Below are 22865 nucleotides of genomic sequence, written 5' to 3' on the forward strand. Positions count from 1 at the left end.
GATGACGTACGGTCACGTGCTTTATAATTGGCGGTTGGTAGATGTTGAAGAGGTTCGAGCGAACCAGATAAGCGCGAGCAAAGTAGCAGCACGGCGAAACCGGCCTGGCTGGTTGCGAGAGTTGGTCGCTTCCTCTTTTTTTTTTCTTTCTCCTGCGGGGCCGTCTGTCGATTGGTAGTCTCATTAGCGATTCAGCGGATTCAATGCCACCTGAGCGATATGACTAACCGGACGTATGCAAAGCTCCATCCTGCCCCGTCCGCGGCAGGCCGTATCTTCGTATACACCGCCACCTTGACGCGAACTGACATTCCACTGCGTGTCATCGTCTGCTACCGGCTAAACGAGACATTTGTATCAGTGAAGAGAGACGGGCACGGATAAAGAAAGCCTTTCCGGTCGTATCTACTTCGATCGTACGTTCAGTCCTTTATTTTTTCCATTTCTCAATACAGGCACGAATGATAGACGACGTTCGCAAGAATGTCGATTTAAACATTGTAGCTCGTTGATTCTCGAAGGATACATCGCGAATTTTGTTGGGATTGTGTCTGCAATTTCTATATAGATGTTACATCACTACAAGTGAAAGGAAGAATCCTAAGAATTTAATTTAATTCTATACAAATGTCTACAAATTTAATAATAAAGTTTCTACAAATTTTTCACTTCTGTATTGAAATTAGTTTTGCAGAGAAAAAATTTAATATAAATCAGATGAAAAGTGTATTTTTATCAGAAGTTATCTCGTTTCTTTTAAAAAAAAAAAAAAATGTTTGCACATTGGAAAACTGACATTAGCAGATACGTCTGCGATTACGCGGCGGAAGCTGCCCGATGGACCGATGCCTATCACGTAGATTACGATTCTCGATCCGCGTCTGGTAGCTCTCCGCGGTGGACGTAACTGCCGACATATTACGTACACGGCCTGGGCAAGCCTAGAGCGTACACGGGAGCGGAGCGAGTCGCGCGGTATTATGTGTATTGGTTTGGCACCGAGAGAGGAGAAGGGAGGGGGAGAGAGAGGTTGGTTCGGGCGGATACGCGGTATAGGTGCAATCTTCGCACGCATCGACATGTGTATTTAAATTAGTCGCTCCTACGGTTGGCAGAACCCGATAGCTGGAGGAAGCACTCCGGGTACCAGGAGAACCAACAGGCTATACACGCTTATACACGTACAAGGAACACACGCGCGTGTACATGTATATATATACACGCGCACGTATCGTGACACGTAACCGGGACGCGGGAGGGACGAGGAGGCGTGCACACAGGAGCGACGTGTAAGCTGCCCGGCCAGCTTGTATTCAAATTAACTCCCCGAGAAGCTGTTAATTAGCGGTCCTATTGCATCAGGGTCTTTCATTAGCGGGCCTCGCGCTTCGTTATCCGCGTGACTCTTAAATATCTCGCGCTCCACGTGGCGGGCACGAATTATCCTTTAGGAATTAAAAGCGCTTTGGACACCCCACACTCTGACGTCATCCGCCGAATTTTGGCCGCCACGTTCTCGGCCTGGCGAACTGGACTCAAAAATTCCTCGAGTGTTTGGATTACGTTAACTTCCAGTCGCGTCCAGAACGAGATCAGCGCACGCAACCGTGTTCCTTAAATGCCGAGTATCGCCGAATATATTGGAAGACGTAGATTCTCCAACAATATTTGGAGGGTCGACCGAAACGGGTGTAACGCGTGTAAGGCTCGTAAATAAGGATATAATCCGTGCGCGGCGGGGGGGGGGGGAGAATAAAATGTTCTGTAAGCGTGCGGCAACGCGCAGCACGCGCCTCGCCGTAACTCCGACGTCTCTCTCTCTCTCTCTGTGGCATTCGTTAAATCCACACACATTGAATCAATCCTGAAATCCATATCCTTCGCGCGGCGCGTCGATAACGCCGCCGCGCCGGCGAGAGCGAACGAGAGCGGAGTTCTGAGAGCTGCATTCACAAAAGCCGCGGCTGTCAGTCACACGTCAGCCGGCAACAATATCCATTGTGCCAAAGTGAATCGTAATACCTTGCGGGTTATGGACGTACGTATCTGATACGATAACGCGATATCGAGATGACACCGGGCGGCGGCGCACCGACTACCAGTCGCCCGCCGCTGGGAGCGTGGCTGCCAGAGCGACGAGAGAGCGATAATCGTGAGACTTCTGAATGTTATCTATCTGGTCGAGAAGTGAAGTTCAGCACGTAAAAGACCCAACGGACTTGTTGCTCGTGCGCGCCGCTCCCGTAATAAGGCACTATTGATAACGATTCAAAGAGAGGGAACGGGAGGGTCCTTCATGATTTTGCACTTATAGGGTCCAATTTCATCCATCTGCGATTAACTTAACCGGCCGATTATTCCATTTGGAAACGACCGATCGCATTTGTCGTTGAGCTGAACTCGACCAAGACTCGATCAATCACGGTTGACACTTAATCGGTCAGCTAAGTTAATCGAAGATGGTGAAATTGGCCATTAATCATCCACAAACGGCCCGCGATTTAATTAATACGGGGCTCGCGCGCTTGACAACAATGCCGGGTAGGTATTCTTTATCCGGCCTTGGATCGCCATTCGAGCGATCGTTATTCGGAGCAGCCCGCGAATGTCGCGATCCATCGATCGCGTCCGCGATTTCACCTTCGTCCATGTCGATCCATTTCCGCGAGAAAGCTATCCAACGTGAGCTTCGTCGAGATGTTTATCCGCTGTCAATCGGTTCTCTCTCGTAAGCGCCGATTTCACGAGATATTTTCATTCGTTATAATATGTATATATATATATATGTATTCCCGATCAGACATTTGTCGACGAAATAATAATTTTGTATCACATTGTCAGCAATATGACGACAATGAAGGCTGTCGCTTTGAAACTTGATCAAGTTGCAATTATTGAAAGTTCCGTCACGTTCGCAGTCGCGCGGCGTTGAAATAGCTATTAGGCACGAAGCTCATTGCTACAACTTTGTTCGCGTGCAACGCACTCGATATTTTCCGCGCGAGGGATACGCGATAAATTTTAAATTTTTAAAACGTCGACATTTCCTTCTATAAAAGACCATCGATAGTTTGATAAGCAATGGAGTCTGAAGGCAAATTCTTGTAATCATCGCAAATGTTTTGCTTAGAATAACAGAAGAAACAGACCTTTATGTCAATCAATTTCGATACATCAATATATATCAAATAACAACAAAATGTATCAAAGAATTTTTTCAAAAATTAATTATATAAATATTATTCTCTGAAAAGAGATCAGCTTAACGCAGTTTGTATTCTTCGATTCAATTATTTTAGACTGAAGAAGCGATGCATTGAGAAACTTCGCGAAGCGAGGTTGCGACACGGACGAAAGCATCGATTTGTGTAGCGGCGAAACAAGTTTGCCCGGATCACAAACTTGCGGCATCGAGTTACGACCAGCGTCGCTTGCACGCAATAAAAAAATTCGCTATGCGCTCGCCTCGCTGTCGCTAAACGAGGCCCGACCTGTCATTACGAGCGGTTCTGTCACGTTCGCCGGTTGCACCGGCCGAAACTGCCATTAGACACGAAGCTCGTCGAGCGATCGTCCAGGCACACGCATGCACACGTCCCTAAAAAAAACTGATTCCTCCCCGCGATTTGAATTTTTCGCCCGGCGCGCCCGCGCGCGCACACACGGCCGGGCTCGCTTTATATTATATTCTTTTTTTTCGCGGCAATTAATTAGCGGATAGTATCGCGGACCTGGCGCACGTACGAACGGCGGTCGGCCGATAAAAGTAATGCTCCGGAAAAATGTTTCTCCTACGAAAGCGCAGCGGGGGCGGCGGTGCAGGCGAGAGAGAAAGAAAGGGGTTCGAGCGCCGCGCGGAGCGAGGGACGAAGGGTGATCGCGCTATAGGCTATAGGCAGGAAGGGAGGGAAAAGGAGAGAAAAATGGTGAAAAAGCATGGAACGGAGAGCCCGGGAGCCTAGAGTGTGTGTCCGAGTCCGAGAGAGGCGAGGCCAGGTCGGAAGCAGAGCGAGTACGCCAACGGCATAATATCTGCGCTCGCGGAGAAACGAGCGGCGGCGCGCGTTCTGCATGCAACCGCGTCGTGCAGCGAGGAGGAAACCGTGGGGGCCACACGGAGTTAGTAGTGGCGTAGGAAGCGAAGTATACGGGCGCGCGGGCAGAGATGTATACGCTATAAAATATAAAGTATAACGTATATATAAGACCATAAAGCCCGATAAGGGAGCACCCTAGATATACTGCGGCCGCGCCGCAGTTACCGCTTTTGCGGCGGCACACGCGAAAAAGGGCCGGCGAAATTAGAATTTTTACGGTGACCTCGCCGCGCGGCGAAAAAGCGAAACAATAAAATGCGAGATACTGCCGGCTACCGGCTAAGAACGATGATATTTACGCGCGTGTCATCTTATATGTATGAAGTATGTATATGTATTACTTAAGCGCATATTGTAAAAAGGATCACTGAACTTTCGAAGAATCATGCTAGTGAAATATCTCAGAAGTCTCGAAAGCACGCAAGAAGAACAGGGATGTGAAAGTAGAGAAGTAAAAATACTCTTCAAGAATCGATCATTAAGTCTGATCTTTATTTTTTAGCGTGATATATTTTATTCTTAATTTTCTACTATATATAGTGTTGAATTGTATTTTGATGATATACTATAGTGATAATAGATACAGTTCTGTTGAAATTGTAACAATAGTCGATCTTGTTGATAACTCGATGACACGAAGCGAGAGAGCAGAGAGAGAGAGAGGAAAAGAAAGGTGGAAGCGGGTATATATATACGAAAGTACGCTGTTACAGCTCGGAGAGAGATTGATAAATTATGGAAATCCTTCGCTTAAAACTGTGTAACCCCTAGATCTCGCCTCGTAAAACCCGACGAGGCAGGCAGTCGTCTAGATATACGAGCTCCACCGTCTTATCGGCGGCGCACGCGAAATTAGAATTTTTACGGTCACGTCTCTCGGGCTGGGCGGATGAGCGCCCGGGAGCGCGCGCGAAAGGCGGAGAGAGCGCGGATGAGCCACGGGGCTTGTGTAACGCGACCGGGGGATACTGCCTTTTCGGCGGTAAACATCATCGGTCCTTGTGTACAGGGATGCTGAGAAGGAGGGGGGGGGGGAGATATGTGTATGCACACGGCGTGTACATCGCGAGTATATGCAAAGAGACGTCGCGCCGGATTAAAAGCGCGCGCGCGCGCGTGTCCATAAAACGCCGAATAGAAAATTGCGCGCGCGCGCGCGTGATAATTAGAGGCGCGCGACCGTATCGCGCGCCACCGCGAGCGGACGAAGTAAATAAATATTTGAGGCAATCAGAGTGCCGTAAATGGAGTCGCGGATGCGCCGTGCATGCACACACAGGTGTTATACACACATGCGAAACGGCGAGCGGCCGAACTGAACGAACTCCGCCAGACCTTTGTCTGGAAATTAACGAGGCCGTCGCGCATATTTTTTCCGTGCAGGCGCCCGCTAGATATATGGCCGTATTCCGGCCGCGATCTCTTCCGGCCCGCCGGGAGGAGGGAAGAGAAAGAGAGAAAGAGAGAGCTTGCGCGAGACTGCGGGATTTCACGGCGGGATTTTCGCAGGCGACTCTCGGCGACTGGAATATCCGCGCTACGGGAGAGGTACGAAGAGATCCATTATTTTCGTAACGCCGCGAGAATCGCGGTCGCGCGATCGGGTAACGAGGGTTAACGAAGAAAACGATCCCGCGGGTCTCGCGCCGCCCGCCGCGACGACGCGCGATCGCGTTTCGCTCGCGGAAGAGGAACGCGAAATGTAAAGCGCGATGTATAAAGGCAGATAAAAATTCGTCGGATATACGAGCTACGGAAACTGTTCGCGAAATTAGAATTTTTATGGTGACCGTCCCGCGTCGCGTTCCCTCAGAGAGCGGGAAAGAGGAGTAATAAAACGCGAGGAAGCTTCCGTTTTCAGTATGACGGCCGCCCGACGTCCGGCCGGGCCAGGTACCGTCGTTAATCTCGCAATATCTGTTACCTGAGCTTATAACTCCCGGATTTTTAAAGGAAACTTCAAAATGAAAAGCCGCCCGTTGCAGTAATTGCCTGTTTCGCACGAGTCGGCTACACGTCGCGAAACGTAATGGATGCTCGCGTTGTTCCTTCTAAGATATTCATCTAGCACGGTAGATACTCGCCGATTTTTCACGAATTATTCACGAGGGCGCGATTTTCTTATCGAATTTGTAGATCTCACTTCTCTCCTTACAAGATTCACGAGACATTCTTTTAAATACATATAGAAAGAGAGCCGAGAAAAATTTATACGCTGTAAAAACGAGCGAATCGGTATTAAGGAATCTATAGGTAAAGATATATATCTGGCTCTTTTGAGAGCAGGTCTTCGATAGTTTTTCGTTCTGAAGGATTCTGAATCCAATCGTCCTAAGCTGTCACACAGGGCGTGTTAACGAAATGCAAGTCAAGAACGCGAAGATGTCGCGAGTGGTGGAGGGAAAATCGGAGCGGAGCTCCTCTCGTGACGGGCCTTACGCCATATAACCAAACTAGGCAGTAAAGCGAAACGACCGCGGTGTATAAAAGCCCTCGGAAAGGACGACGACGAGGGAAGGGCTTTCTCGTCCAGCCGAGGCGTTGAGGCGGGACCCGAGCCGAGGATGGGAATGACGTTGAAGCCGCGTGATGTGTCCCTCCCTGCCGCCGCCCGTGCCTTCGTGATCCCCGCCGGGGGGGATGAACAGATCTTATCCGTTAACTGCAAGTGCCATGGTGCGCGTCCGGCTTCTTCTCTTACGCTCGCTCCCGGTCCGCCAACACGGAAAATCCGTGATACCCCGAACTGTAACCATATGACATCGCGCGCGGCGTATCGCGCGCAGATTGAATCGCCACTGTCCCGCGCCCTGTACGTTTATGCCGTTGGGCGGCTAACTGATTCGCCTCTTGTCGGGGAGGGATCGCTAGATTGCTCCTCTCTGCCGAGGATATCTGCGGGCGAGACGCTCCGGATTTTCTCTATGTCTAATAGCGAACGTTGCTTAATGGTGGACGTTAAAATAATCGGAGTTTTGTATTTCGACGCTGGGCCCTCAGTGAAATCTCTTCGTATACCTATTGAAATTTTAGATCATTTTAGATCGTATTCCTTCTTCTTTTTTTTTATCACGATAATGCCAGTAAGACATTAATTGACGATCATAATAACGTTCCGTGCCACAGAATTTGGAACGATAATAGATGACGCTCCCGCAGATCTACAGATCGGAACGCCCGCGTTTACACGAAGTAGATGTGCGTATCATTGTAATACTTGCTGGTTCACCTTGCTGCCACATGCATCCCTTTGTCGTATATATTGTTAAGATAAGCTCGCAAAGATAATGATGATACGTGTGTGACACGCGTCCTGGGTCCCATATCAGCAACAATGGCCACGTTTCGTTTCGTGCTACACGACCGTAATGGAATGACTTGACGTTGCATAGCGCAGAAGGCCAATTTCATAGTTTGCTTAATTATGATAACGTATATGTTTAGCGTACGATCGCTTCGGTAAGTTTACAATTCACTCGTAATTTTATTGTTGCAATCTTTGTTTCCAAATTTATACAAATTTAATATCTTTCATATATAACATTTTTACGATAAATATATTTTTTACGTATTATGTTCGCGTGAATAAAAAATTTCGCGAGTTGATGTCGAGCCTCGCGCGAATCAACAAGCGACATAATCATCGTCCGCGCAGCTGCGACGTCTACGACGATCGAATGCGAGGGAGCCTCTCTCTCTCTCTCTCTCTCTCTCTCTCTCTCTCTCTCTCTCTTTGTCGATGAATGCAACAAGGTGCGCGTTGAGGAGGACGTTGCACTTTCTCGCCGCGCATCCTCGAGACCGATTTCCTCGGAGAGCTGCTGGCCGGAGGAGCCGCGCCTCTGCCCTCGCGGCAAGATGACATCTCCTGCTTACCGAATAATAAATGAAAGAGAACGTTTCAATTAGGTAGTTCTCGTCTCTCACAGCGTGGCGTCTTCCCTCCCGAGGCCGGAGACCACCCTAACGCGCCTCCGTGGCACCGAGGGTCTCGTCGAAGCCTCGACTCGGGTCCGGCGCGGATTCTGCGTACGCATGCAAGCCACGCACGCACACACGCAGGTACGAGCGTATACCTTTACCACACATACCACACGTGCGTTATAAAGAGGCGTGCTTATGACGAATGAGGACATTATGCGCGCACGGCGTTAGGTGTCTACTGCTGGTTAGAAGAAACTTAGACCCCTACGGCTCATTCACCGCGCGCATCCCGTCTTTTCCCGCCGCTGCGACAATACCAGGATTTTTTTTTAGATGTATTTAAATGTGAAAGTGTTGGGCGAATTTAGCACTCTTCGGAAGCTTCACATCGAGTAAACAAATGTAACCATTCGAATCTCGAGGGTTAAAATTTTCAACGTTGAAGTAGCCTTGGCTTAAAAGCTGATTCTGTAAAGGCGCGAAGAAATTTCCATCAAATGGCCTTTTTTTTGTATTTATTTCGAGTATAACTTTTTAAATAATACTTGACTTTGCGAGCAAATGAGAAGACTTTAATTGTTTCAGTTCAGCAGATTTATCGTTACGATTAAACTCAACGTCGCTATACAATACACACGATAACTCGCAAGTCGATCGATCATGTCGAAGCTAGAGGGGGAGGAGCGGGAGGGAGAAGCGGAGGTTGGGAGGCGAAAAGCGAGCGAAACGAGAGATCCCCGGTTGATCTTCTCGTTAGGGGAGAAGCAGCAGCGCGGGAGAGATGCGCAGCGGCCGCATATCCGTCCGCAGGTCCCAAAACAGGTAGCCTGTCCTCTCGCGAGCGATCTCTCCCGACCGCCGGTTTCGCGCGACTATTTTTCACTCGTCCAGTTTTTAATGGGCGGGATTAATATCGTCGGGTAACAGGACACTCTCTTTTCCAAAGATCCGTGCGTGTGGGTGAGCGAGCGAGCGGGCGGACGGGCTCGCGCACGAAAAGGATTACAGATGCGGCCCGTCCGTTCGCGACGGCAATAAGTCCGATTGTGTTCGGGCGGGCGGACAAATTATCCGGTATTATGCCGGCGTCTCAGTCTATCAATTATGAGAGAGAGAGAGAGAGAGAGAGAGAGAGAGATTGGATGTGTATGAGACTCGGGGCCCGTCGCGCGCGCGCATCGTCGTATGCATGCTTAATGCGCGCGCGAGCGAGTGCGAGAGCGGACTTCTGAAAGATCGGGGCCCAGCAGCCACCAACACGCCCGCGGTCTATTTCATTGATCATTCAGTCAGCCGCTTCCAAGTACTGCATGAACAGGTCGCTGCCGCTTCTCGGAAATCTCGCGCCTTCTCGTTTTTCTACGTGGACGTACAGAGCGAAGGTTGAATCCGCGAAGAGAGTGCGGATGGGACGAAGCGTGGAACCGGCGATTTCATTAAAAAAATTAATTGTAAGTTTGAAAACTTTTCCCATCTAACGCGGCATGTGTTATATTATTACATTTATTTTTTATATATATATTAGCTCCACGGACAATAATATATATGTATATATATATACATGGAGAATTTTTTTTTAATTTACCCTGCAAATCATGTTAATTGTGAAACAATATAGTATTTAGGCAAATTTTACTGTACACTACAATAAATTTTACTGTATTTTACTACTGTCAAATTTATTGTAGTGTACAGTAAAATTTTCCTAAATACTATATTGTCACAATTAACATGATTTACAAGGTAAAGTTAAAAAAAAATTTTCTCTGTGTATGTATATATATATATATATATATATATATATGTATATATTTTATATATATATAATATATTATCGTTTGCGGCTAACAATAAGATAATTGGCAATTTTGAAGGCGAAAATAAAACGATCATCGAAGTGTGTAACGCGGCGGCGGCGGCTGCTATCGCGCGCTAAATTGTAAAATAGTAAATCATCAATTGCATTTCCGTGACCGCGATGCATTAACACGCGTTCGCCTCGATTTCGACTATCGTTGCACTTTCTCGCCTCCGCGGGGTAATGAATTATTACCTCGCTCGATATTCATCGTACGAGCATTTCGGGGCCGAAACGGATATAGCGCGGGGCTTTTCCGCGTCCAGCGCGTCCGCGTTTTTTTTTTATTACCCGGAGGAAACCCGCTCAAACGCGTCGTTGGTTATTAAGTTACACAGATACAGATAGGACCCTCGTGTGTATTGCCGAAATGTCGAAGACGGAAACTCTAGGCGCATTAATCAGACTGACTTGTTAGAGCGGGAAGGGGAAGAGCTCCTTCCATGGAAACTTCCACGGATTCTGCATAATTTTCCAGCGATTTCCAAAGCGACCGGCCATAAACATCGTGACTTATGGCCGTCCCGTTGACACGCGGTCTGACTTATGTGCGGCTCGCCTATCTTTTTTCAACGGACCTACACCTGATCCGCCGTCCATTACGCCGCGGTTGAAACAGTTAGGCACACCCACACGATTCTCTCGTCGCTCACTTTTCCAAGAAGCATTAAGAAAGTATTTGTGAAAAAATAAATCTTGGGAAAAACGAGGGCAGGATAATAAAATCATTGCCGTATATTTATCTTAATCTTTTGCCAAGCGAAATTAAATTTTTTTTTATGAATTCTTTTACGATTGTGAAATCTGTTTTTTTGATAACGCTAACGGTTAACGACTTACTTTTCTAAACTCGAGTTATCGACAGGATGTATAAATCTTGAAGGAAAACGGATTAAAACTCCTTCGCCTTTGAACGAGTATCGCATATAGATTCTTTGTAGAATTTTTCGAGGCGCGCTATAATCTATTTATCAACAATTTAATGCACTCCCCCGATATAATGGACTGGGAGTATAATGTGTCGCGCCAAACCTTTTTCCCATGGTTCTCTATGGACCCCCTTAAGAATAAGAATAAGACGTTGACACATGGAGGAGTCCCGTACACACGCTGCGATCGCGATATAATACACGACGGTGCGCGCGCGCGCGTGTGTTTGTAACCATACGTTTATATAAAGAATCTGTTACGGATTATGGCGTTTAGAGACGAATCTATACGGGATCGCTTACGTTTCTGTCGGGCCTTTATTGGAGGCTGTCCATTTATCATTTTTCGAGCAGGGTAAATTTTTTAAAAAAATAATGAGAAACTCTTGTGAATAGAGGAACGTATTTTTTCAATATTTTACCTTAAATTTTACATTGAATATATTTCTAGATAATATTTGTACGTAAATTTCCATAAGCTCTTGAAGCCTTCTAAATGCTTACTTCCAGAAATAAATTAAGTATTTAGGTAGAAATTTCTCGTCTTCTTTTAGCTCTTATCAGTCTCATTACGTCAACTTTTTACAAAATAAGAGCTCGTGTAACGTAACGTCCTTGAAACTGAGAACGCGTCGTAAGTCGGGTAATTCATTTTTTTTTATCCTTTACGACGCGCGCGGGCCCCGTTCACTTTCCATCGTTCTGGCAGTCATCGAGGGGCGAGAGAGATCGTATAGTGAAAGTAGTGCAGCGTTGCGATAAGGAACGCAATCCGATGCGCGTGTCAGATAAGTGGCTGATGCCTTTAGTATGGGGAACGGCGATGTTTCAGGCCGTGGGTTAAAACGCTCTCTCGAGGGGTCGTAGTAACACCCTCACTTAGGCCGTTCGACCGAGTAAAACCCCCGGGGTCGACAACGCAGATCGAATTATGCCAAGGGGGAGAGGGGGATGAAAAGTCATTCGCGAACTAAATAGCCGGATTAAGGGACTCCGCGTCATTAATTGGTCAGTTTGGCTTCTGGCAAACAGTTGAGCGTCTCCCGCTCAACTCTCGCGTGAGAATCTTGTCGTGCCAATTTTATTCAGCCACTCGCGAAAACGAATCCCGTACCAGGTTGTGAAACACAACCGTAATTCAGCTAATTGATCGATGTAAATTGAATCCATTTTATTCAATGAGATCGTTACGCATTGCTAATTAAAGCAGTTAAAAGTTATTTTTACGACGAATAAATTAATTTAAACTCATAATAGCCAATCGAATTTACATATTTTAATCGAGACACACTTAATTAGTGGCTTCAGTCCGCGGAATTGTTGGTACAAGATTTACGTTTTCATAATGAGCCAACCAAAGTATCCCTGTTGTCAGACGTCGTAACGATTTTCCTTCAAGCCATCCGACTCAAGAGAGAGAGAGAGAGAGAGAGAGAGAGAGAGAGAGATTTCCACGGAGCCGTGAAATCAATCAAAAACCCCGTAAGGGCTTTCCGTTGCGAAAGACGAGAAAACGCCGAGTAAGAATATGGAGGAAAAAAAGTGAAAACGACGAAAAGGGAGAAAAAGAGAAAGAGAGAGAGAGAGAGAGGGACAAGAGTGAATGATGAAGAAGAAGAGGAAGATTCCGTAAGATGTGGCGCGTAGAGCCACGGGGGTGTTTGATGAGGACTTCTCCGCGGGTTCCCATGGGCAGGTTGGCCCACCCATGGCTTTTTCACGATGCACCAGGACGCGCATTCAGGAGGGAGCGCATCCCCGATCCCTCCGACACGTCCCGACACGTAGCCGGGCTTCGTATAGGGAAGAAACAGATAGAGTCCTTCGTTCCTCCTGACAGCGGGGGCCCCACGGACAATCTGGCAGATATAAACGTGTAATTCTTTCGCGCTTCGCACTCATTGTTCCCCTAAACTATGGATTGCGCTATTGTCGCGCATTGTGTATCCCCCCGCCGTCGCCGCCGTCGCCGTCGCCGCCGCCGCTTTATAGGGTTGGAAGAGACATTATTTCCGAGGCGACACCGTGAATGCGTCCTGCGACATCGCGCGCAGGCTTTACCTCGTTTACCTCGCGCTTTTGTGAAAACGCTGCACTTGACTTTCCGGGCGGCACAATGCGCCGGGCGTCACGCCGGCGATATTAAGAACTCGTCACGAGGCTCGGATACGCGAGAGTGCCGAACGAGCGTTTCGAACATAAGAATGAGAAAGGTGCGTTGAACTCTTTTTATAGAGATGTGTGAAATACAAACTTATGCGCAAAAAAATTGTGTAGAAAGAGATTTTGTGAGGGGGAACTGTTTCACTGTGTTGCACTGCTGATTTCGTACTGGCGATATGAAGTAGCTATTAATCATTAAGTCAAGCTCTATCATTACGATGAAAAGCCAGGTCATTGCTCAATTATTACAAGGTTCTTACTGGAGGCGTACATGTTCGACCGTGATCTGAAACTTTCTTGGTGAATCTCAACGGACATCGTTAGACATTAAGCGCCAGTGTCAGAGCGGAGCAAAATCCTATATTTGCCCCGCTTCCAAGCAAGCGGGTTGCAGACGCGCGGTGCCGTCGATAGGTCACACTCCCTAAGCGGTGAGAAGCCATTATGCGACAGACAGTGTAATAATCAACGAATTAATTAAGGTTAATTATTTTCGCGAGATGTTAATCTCGCCCGCCTCGGTCGACTTCCTCGATTCTCATCGCAATTAATTTGAAATTGCGCAGATGCGCGGATAAGTTTTTTGCGCGCAGAAATACTCACGGCGTTTACGTTTAATTATTTCGCGAAGCGGCAATTATCCACACGGAATCGCAGCCCTGATTGACCGTCGGGAAAACAACGCGCGGTAATCCGCGCAACATATTCGACACGTATATATATTTATCGCCCCGATTTTCCTCGACCGCCGACGAAAAACGCGACTTATCTCTCGCGTATACATATAGGTATACGTTAACGACGATTCTCGCGCGCAAACGTGCGAAATGCTTTCGCAAGGGCCACCTGCTCGCATGGATGATCTAGATCGCCCGCGATAAGCCGCGATCATAAAGTCACGTTTTTATGGTGAGAAGATACGGCGCGATTGATACGAGGCGACGTTTACGCGTCGGTTCACACGCCTCCTCGATTCGAAAGAGAAAGAGGGAAAGAGAGAGAGAAAGAGAGCGAGAAGCCATATACATCCCCTTACACATTATATTATATGCTTCCTATTATATGCGCCGCCGTGTCGTCATCGTTGTCGCGGTCACCATCGATGGGTGCGTCTCGAACCTACGCGGCCGATACTAACAGATAATTGAAATAGTCCGTGATACGCCGGCCGATCAAAAGGACGCATGTCCAAAGCCGCGCGACACTCGCCGACTCCCTTCTGCGTCCGGATTCGAAGCGCCGCAGCCAGATATCGGATATGCGGCCGCGTCGCGTAATGTCGTACCTTGAATAATTTTATTGGCGGCATGCAATAGAACGGCGTCGGCTCGAGCGCGTCGTCAAATGGCCATTATATTGGCCGTGACGAATCCGTGTACAAAACAAGCGTGACCCAATGTTGTCACGCTGACTCCGTACTCCGCCCCGCCGTTTTTCGTTTGAACTTTTCATCCCCTTGGTCCGCCGACTCTCATTTCGGGACCCTTGGGACACGCGCAACCGCGACCCGGGGTTCATCCTCCGGAGGTTCTGCGAACCTGCAAAGTGCACGTATATGACGGTGAGGACGGAGCTGCTTTGATTGTTGCGCTTAATTTCCGTGCTAATATATAGGGAAAATTGTAGTTCTTAAAACTTGTTACTGCGAGTTTTCAATAATGACAGAAGCAATTATTGTGTTTCGACTATTATATATTGCCTAATGTCAAAGTAAGAAAATTCAACAAGATTACAGAAAAATTGTCAATTAATTATTACCATAAATTAAAAATAAAAATTGCCACAGGAATGATCTCTCTGCATCTCGCAGATCGCAAGTAATCGAGAATTAGTTTTTCAATTGTAAGATGGAATATTATTTCTTCATAAATTTCTCCTTGTTCAAGTATTGATATATTAATTGCACGTAACTATTTGATTTCATGACGCCTTATCATGTTTCTCCCTTGCTTGGTTTCGGTCTGTAATTTTTATCAGAAGCATTTTCGATTACCGCATATTGCAAGCCACTTTATTTCTGTCAACAAAACTGATATGATTGGCTATAAGAATCGATTTGCGAGCTCTATTCGGAGGAAGAATTCTCAGGCCGCGACGAATGAGAGGGAAATGAAATAAATTAATTAATGAAATAAATCCCGTCATACAAGCGAATAATTTAGCAAATCGATCGTGTAACGAGTGAAACTCGCGGCGGCCACTTAGTCACGAGATTAGCCAGCCCCGAAATTCTCCGTGTCACTGTGTATTCCCCTCCTCCTGTTCGCGTTCTCCTTGGACCGGTCGATCGAGCGACGTTTCGAAAAGAGAAAATGACAGAAACAGAGGCGAATAAGTAAAACGAGAGTGGCGAGCGTGAGCGAGAGGAGATGCCGGGCCGTTTCTCCCGAAGGCAGGCCGCAGGAGCACAATGTTCGTCAAGCGGACAATGGGGTCGGTCCCTTCTCGGCTGGTGGACCGGAGACTCCGGGACCGGGGTATATATATCGATACTAATCGATATGCGCGCACACCGGATCGTTCGCTCGCGTATACGTATATATATATATATATATATATATATATATATATAGGTATATATATATATATAGTATATATATATTCGACGCGGGACTCGATTAGTCTCCGCATTGTGGCCCGCCATTCGCCGTCAATGTCTACGGGCGAATGGTAGACTTGAATGCGCGTAAGCCCGAGCATCTCGGGTGTGTTATACGTAAAACAGACGCACACACGTGGACGCGACACGCACGCACAAGCATATACACATCCGCGCGCCCAAGAGGGACCCCCGAGGAAACTTGCGGAGGAACGAACGTGTGTCATTGTTAGCCACCTGAGGCTCTAAGTGATTCCTGACACGTTGTCCGTGAAAATGCTTCCAGATGAGAGAATGGGGAAGAGGTGGAACGCGACGGACATCAGATTCCTCTTGCGTCCATTCGAGCTGCGCGCGATCGATCGCTATTAACAGCCTCTCCCCCGGCTCTTCGCTTTTTGTTTCGGGGTTTCAAGCTGTACGAGAGACAGCGAGGGGAATCCCTGTCAGGAGCAATAAGCGAGGATCGCGCGGTGGTCCTCTCACTGTGGCTCCTCTCTCCTCCTCGTTGATCCACATCTCCTCTCCGAGGCGGCGCGTCACGTATTCATTCGCGTTGCTCGCTCCTTTGATAGCCATCGATATATATGAGCGTGGCTATATGCTCAACAAATAGATTCCAATAATTAAAGCGGCGAACGATAGATTGCTTAATCATATAAGTGATGTAGATGCAGCGTGATTCTTTCTGATCGCGAATTGATTCCAAAAATTTAATTCGATCAATTCCAAAAATATTTTTATAACATATCGAAATATGAAAAAAGAAAAACGAAAATGTTTCTTTTCAAAGAAATTGAAGTTTAATTCGCAATTAAATTATTACACCAATGATCGACTCACTCCATCGAAATAATTATACGTGTTTGTCATTTTGAAAAACCATCACGTGTCGGTATTTACTGCGATTCTAGTGGTTGACGTTGGTTTATACCTGTCATCTTTAGTAAACGCGGTGTGAAGCAAAGGTAGAGGGAAGAAGGGAAAGAGGCGCCCGTCGAGAATTCGAAATCCGAAAAGAAGAATGATGCATCAAAATATGTCGAAAAAATGTCAAAACGTTCGTCGAGATGGAAGAAGGTGGGCGCGGATCGAATCTCAAGACGATCCCTCAAATACACCGACTAGAGTTTTTGTCGAGGACTGAGATTTCACGGGAAATAGCGTAAAAAATGCATCCACCCGACAAAGTTCTTTATTCTCCTATTTGCTCGCGCTCCTCAAATACGAAAAGTCACCAAGTATCAAAAGAATTTTCATACTTGGATCGACAAGTCGAGCTGATAAAAAATGCTATTTGCAAGTTTTCATCAGTAAAGAGTAATTGTAAACAATCTAATTAAGGGAATCTGATTAATTAGCAAGATTAATTACAAGCATCGGATTTTCCCTTAAGAAAGAAGATACCTCGTATAATTTTTCATTATTACAAGTTCACGTTTTGCTCGTCACTGTATATTTAGACGATAACTTTCGTGCGTAGCAATATTTCTGCTAAGCAAACAGTTTAAATCACGATGAATTGGCCAGAAACGCAAGGGAACGCGATAACTTTTGCGGGGTCGCCCAGTAATGGAATTCCGTGACTTACAGCGCGACTTACAACGCGCGATCGCTGTAGCGCCGTATATATAACATCAGATATTAAATCCGCAGATTTGCTCGACGGCATCAATTTCTCCTCTGACACGTATTTCGGGATATTGGAAAATGTGTCTTCTCTCCGCGCGTGATCGAAGGGGATCTACGGGGGATCGAGAGAGGGTTTCGATTCGCGCGCGCAAGGCGCGCGCGCGATGATCCGCAGAGGAGAGCGTTCTTACGACTGCGAAAATTCCATTCGGAGGCAATCGAGAACGTCTGCGGGAATAAAAGTCGGGTTCAATTCGACACCGCGCGCCGCGTCGCGACGACGTCCACCCCCCCCTCCCACCCCCGTCCTTTTCGGTAACGCTTTTATCCCAAGCGACGTCGAGATCCTTTCGCCGACGTAGACGAAGTTGTAGACGAGGAGAACCCGAAAATGAAACTGTCACTCCGCTCTCGCGGCTATCTTCTTCCTGACTTCAACCTTCCAAACCGCGAGAGAAAGCCTCGCTGATCTCTCCTTTCGCTGGCTTCTCGCGCGGATTTACTTTCCTATTTTCGCGAACCGTTGTCGAGCCGAGACTTTGATATAACGCATTACGTGATAAATCTCCGACAGATAAGTTCCCAGATTATTTCCTTAATGGCAAAATAATTTTATCTAAGCGGCCAATATTTTTTCTATAACAATCTATCTATTCATCAACATGTTGTAATTTAAATCGCACACGTTACTGAGCATGTGATTGGTAAAAAAATATTGATAAAATTAAAAGTATCGCTCTTTCGATCGTTAAGGCTGAATTAATTCGACGAATGTATTGCCCTTTCCCGGACAATCCGTTTAACTGTGAAGACTTGTACGCCGACGCAGCATAGATGGATGCTTAGAAAAATTTCTGATGCGGACACCCTATAGATAGCGAAATAACCGTTCCACATTATATAGGGTGGTTCCGTATGCAAATAAGGCTTCTCTTTCTGCCCGTTCCTCGAGCTCCACCCCCGTCCTCGGGCGCCCATTGTCCGTTGCTGCGTACATGCGCGTGCTGCACACAAACGCGCACGGAAAACGGCCGCTCGGAGTGTACACTGTAGCCGTACACGTAACGCGCACACGTGAAACACATAGCGGTCGCTACAAGTATATTAATAATAATATACGCGGTGGCTCGGGGATCCGATATAATTATAGTCCGGACGCGGGTAGATAGCATCGACAAAGATTACGCCGGCTACTCTCCGTACAGGACAAACCGTTGTAGAGCATCTTTATACTTATCGAGCCGCGAGCATTAGAGTGCATTCACTTTACGGTCCAAGAAAACGGGAATATACGAATAACACGGGAATAGAGCGTACCAAGCGAGACACGTTAAATTCCTGAAAGGAAATTGTCGCAAATCGAATTTGAGATTAAAATACATGTATGATCATAAATAGGCTCATTAACGAATGATTAGATTAACGTGTTAATAATAATAATTCCTTTCATTAACGATTAGATTAGATTACGATAACGAATAAAATTAGATTAATATGCTATAATAATTTACTTATTTGGTTTTTGCTAGATAAAAGTGTAACACCGGAAATCTCTCGCAATTTTCTTTTAAATATTACATGTATAAAATTTCAATCGTGCTTAAAGTCATCAGTTTAGTTTTAAAGAAAGATAATTGGTCTTTGTGTTAAGTTTAGGTTATTTTTAGATAGGTTACATAGTAGTTTCATTATAATATATAAGTTGATTTTTATATAATACAACAAACAAGAAAGCGAGATTTTTGTATTTTTAGATTGTGTCTACTAAACCTCCTAAATGATTCCATTGAAATATCAGCGCGGAAATCGCGTATCTTATACCACCTATATATTCGCAGATTGCAGATTAATGCTCGCATTAAGATCCATTTCGCGCAAATGATACCATCCTTTTTCATATTCGTTGCCAGCTCCCTTTAGGAGGGCGCGAAATCTCGGTAAGATCTGCAACGAAAAACGGAAGAAGGTTTATCGCCCGACCGCCGAGCTACTTTCCGTCCCGATACAATATTTACGAGGCGATGCATCATGACCAACAATGGCTCATAACACCCTCGTCGAAGAAAAACCACCCCGATGACCTCCAACGAGATGTGCGTACATGTATGTGTGTATGTGGATGTATGTGCGCATGTTGTATGTATGTGGATGCGCACGTCCGCGCGCCGTTCCTGAAAAGAGGGTAAAAGTGTCCCTCACAGTCGCAGTGTGTACACGTGTACACGCGTATGGATACGTGCCCGAGGGCTATATCATATCGGAGGCCAACAGATAACTCTTATCTCGACGAAGCAGTATTCTTACCGATTTTTGGCGGGGGGGGGGGGAGAAACGTCGAGTTCAGGGCTGTGCTTATGCGCGCACTCGAAGCCGTGGAAGATCGACTGCCGCGTATCTTCTGAGAACTTCCGAAGTTGTGAAGCTTGTTTTCCACGTTAGAACAATATCTGCGGAAGTTTTAGTACGAAATCAAATTCGTCCAGGAAAATGGACAATTCTCATATGCTTCGTATTCATTTTCATCCTATTCTCGGAATTGCGCGCATGTAAAATGTTATTTTATTATATTATTTTATATAATAATATCTAAGGCTGTAAGCATAATGGAAGAAATATTAGGAGCAGGAATAAACATAAGAATTTCAATTTATCAGAAATAGTATAGTGTGAATACACGATTTCTAATAACAGAAATTCTTATATTTATTCCTAATATTTTCTCCATTCTCAGGGCCAAAATAATATTTATATCTAATATAATTGAAGATTGAGGGAATTAAAAAGAAAGATTTTGTATCATCGAATAATGTATGTTGATAGAAAAAAAATTCGTAAAAGGATTGCGTTAAACAGGGATTTTAATGTACATTTATTTTACTTCAAGAATATTTCCGATAAGATATTCACGATACGGTACTGAATATTGACGACCAGGCAGTTCCAGAGAGTTCAGAGTCGAACGACGTGCGTATAAATAACTGGTAGCGTTTTGGTGTGACTAAAAGTAGGGGTTGCGCTCGACGCAGACGACCGGAAGGGATGATATTCGCGCGCGACGAACTGCGAGGGGTTGTACGCGTGCCTCTCCACAACCCCACCCGGGGATGAGACTAAATCGACTAAACATATACCTTCCGCTTCGTTTAACCGCCGAATATGTTTTAGATTTACTTCGACCTTAGGTACGCCGCTACTCGATAAGTCCGCCAATTAGATACGCCGTTCTAACTTGAATTATCGGGCAATTTTCTCGTGTAATACACGTTTCAATTGAAAATAATTTTACCTCGTAATTGATTTAGGATAAAAAAGAAAATCGAAACGGCAATAAAAAGCGTTAGCTATATGATAAAATAATATTCTTATTATTAACTGATGCATAAAATAATGTGAACATTATATAATTAAATCTACGCTCTGCAAAAATGAGTTACATTGCCAGTAGAATATAGACCTAAGCGGAGATGCAACAGATACATATTTCGTATAAAAGATTTATAAAGTGTTAAGGATATGCCAGGTCGTAAAATATCTTCTGATTTCATGGTTTAATTAAGTAAATGAAGGGCCGAGAAAGAGAGGATGCGAATGCTGCGCCGAGAATTTCGAGGGACCGCCAAAGGTGGACGCCCAGCACTTTATTCGATAAACGCCCATTCACAGAATCTGAATGCATTAACGTGCGACCTTCTTGCCTCACCTTTGTAACCACGATAGCCACACGGAGGAAGATGAAGATGATGACGCGGCATAGTTATCCGATCGTCCCCTATTATTAGAGCGCAGCATTGTTTCAACGGCACTTCCATGATCGACCAATTACCGTTACATCATGTTAGTTGATTCTCGAAGACTCCCGGATTTATCGAAGCTACTGGAAATTGCTGCCATAAAGACTAGGTAGAGGCCATTATAATCGCCGGCGTCGAAAAATTACGTAAGAATAGAGAAATGAAAAATTAAGCACAATTTCTTTAACATAATATAAAGTATCTTTAATATAAAGTAAACTTGATTCCTGTATCGTACCGATTGATAGTAGCCATTAATTAATAAGATGTAAACAAATTAAAAGAAAATAAGATTTGCACAAAAAGAAATTTAAAGCAGTTAAAAGTGTGAGAGAAGAAAATTTACAGAGATTTAAATTAAAAGGATAGTTATTTTTTGCAAAACTTAGAGATACTATTGTATATCGCATACATTTTTTTAATGTGCTACATAAAAATAGGTAAAGATTTTTATCCATAATTTAATCTCGTAAATCACCAATAATGCAGTTACCGTGAACTGCTTGCAATCAAGCGTCATAAAAAGCACGTCGGTGCTCGTATCGGTAACCCTTTTTTAGTCGACGATCTTGCTGGGAGTAATCGCGGTGTACGTTCTCGCTATCGAGATTACACTAGCCGGATTAGCTTGCGGTAGCAGGTTGTCGTGCTTGGTTAGTTAATAGTCTCTGGTAAACTATCGGCGAGCAATACGGGGGTGGCCGTTTCGTCCTGTTCCCCTCCATTAAGAAGCCCCTTAACGAGGGTTACGTGGCCAGAACGTAATGCGGATACCCCGCGGCGAGCCTGTCGTTACAATCCACCGTGTAATTCGCGCTGCGCATCTGCCAGTCTCTTAGGGAAGCGCAGGTCCCCGAGATCGACGGGATTTGTTCCCAAATATATGCTCCTGCGAGAATATACACAGACACTAAAGAGAGTGAGAGACAAATGCAATTGAGACGTCTCAGATTACGTATGGTACATATGGCCGTTTTCGCTTGAAACCCTGCTCTCTCGTTCGCATCGTATTAGTAGATGAATATATAGAGTAGGGGGCTAAGATAATTAGTAGTAGGTCAATTAAGAGAATATTGAGATCAGCAAGAGAAATCTTTCTTTTACATAAACTAGATTTATGAACTAAAACTTTAACTGTGATTAAACTTCTTTCTTCCCCTTTTTAATGAAAATTTGTTATACGTGCTAACAATTAATTTAAAATTCCTATATTCAGACATCTCTAAATTTGTTTTTTTTTTTATTTAATAATATATCTTTTGGAAAACGTAAAATAATAAATTACTTTTTATAGGGCGGATTTTATGGAAAATAATAAGAATATCCGTGTAGAGTCCGTTATATAAAACATGTGTTAGGAATTCGACGAAGCGTTTCGTTTACAGGGATTCTAACGATAGTTGCGAACGTTCGCGTTGAGAGCTGAAACCTCAGCTTCCCTCCATTCCCGGTGAATGAATGGAATTAGTGAGGAGGCTAGCTGAATAATATCGGCTCTATCTGTGGGGGCTAGACCGGGAGATGAAACGTATCAGCACGGCGTATCTGCATAGATGTGGGAGACGGGTGCTCTCGCCTCGTGTCGTAGAAGACCAACCCTCCGCGTCACCTCCATCTAAACTCTTCTTTCCTCCCCCTTGTAGCGCATCCTGATTTTTCAAATAGGAACGGAAGAACGAAGTGCGTCATTTCGCGCTCGTCAAAATCTCTTCTCATCACATCGTAAATTATGTACGCGGAATTATGTCGTATAATTATGTTTTTATTTTCAGTAAGGCTTTTATATTTCAATACCGTTAGTTTTTCCGGAAAGTCGGGATTAGCAGATGAAATAGAAATTTAAGAATTACTTTCTGATTATGAAAGTTTAAT

This window comes from Wasmannia auropunctata, unplaced genomic scaffold, assembly GCF_000956235.1.
Source record: "Wasmannia auropunctata unplaced genomic scaffold, wasmannia.A_1.0 LD336078.1, whole genome shotgun sequence".
Lineage (NCBI taxonomy): Eukaryota > Metazoa > Arthropoda > Insecta > Hymenoptera > Formicidae > Wasmannia > Wasmannia auropunctata.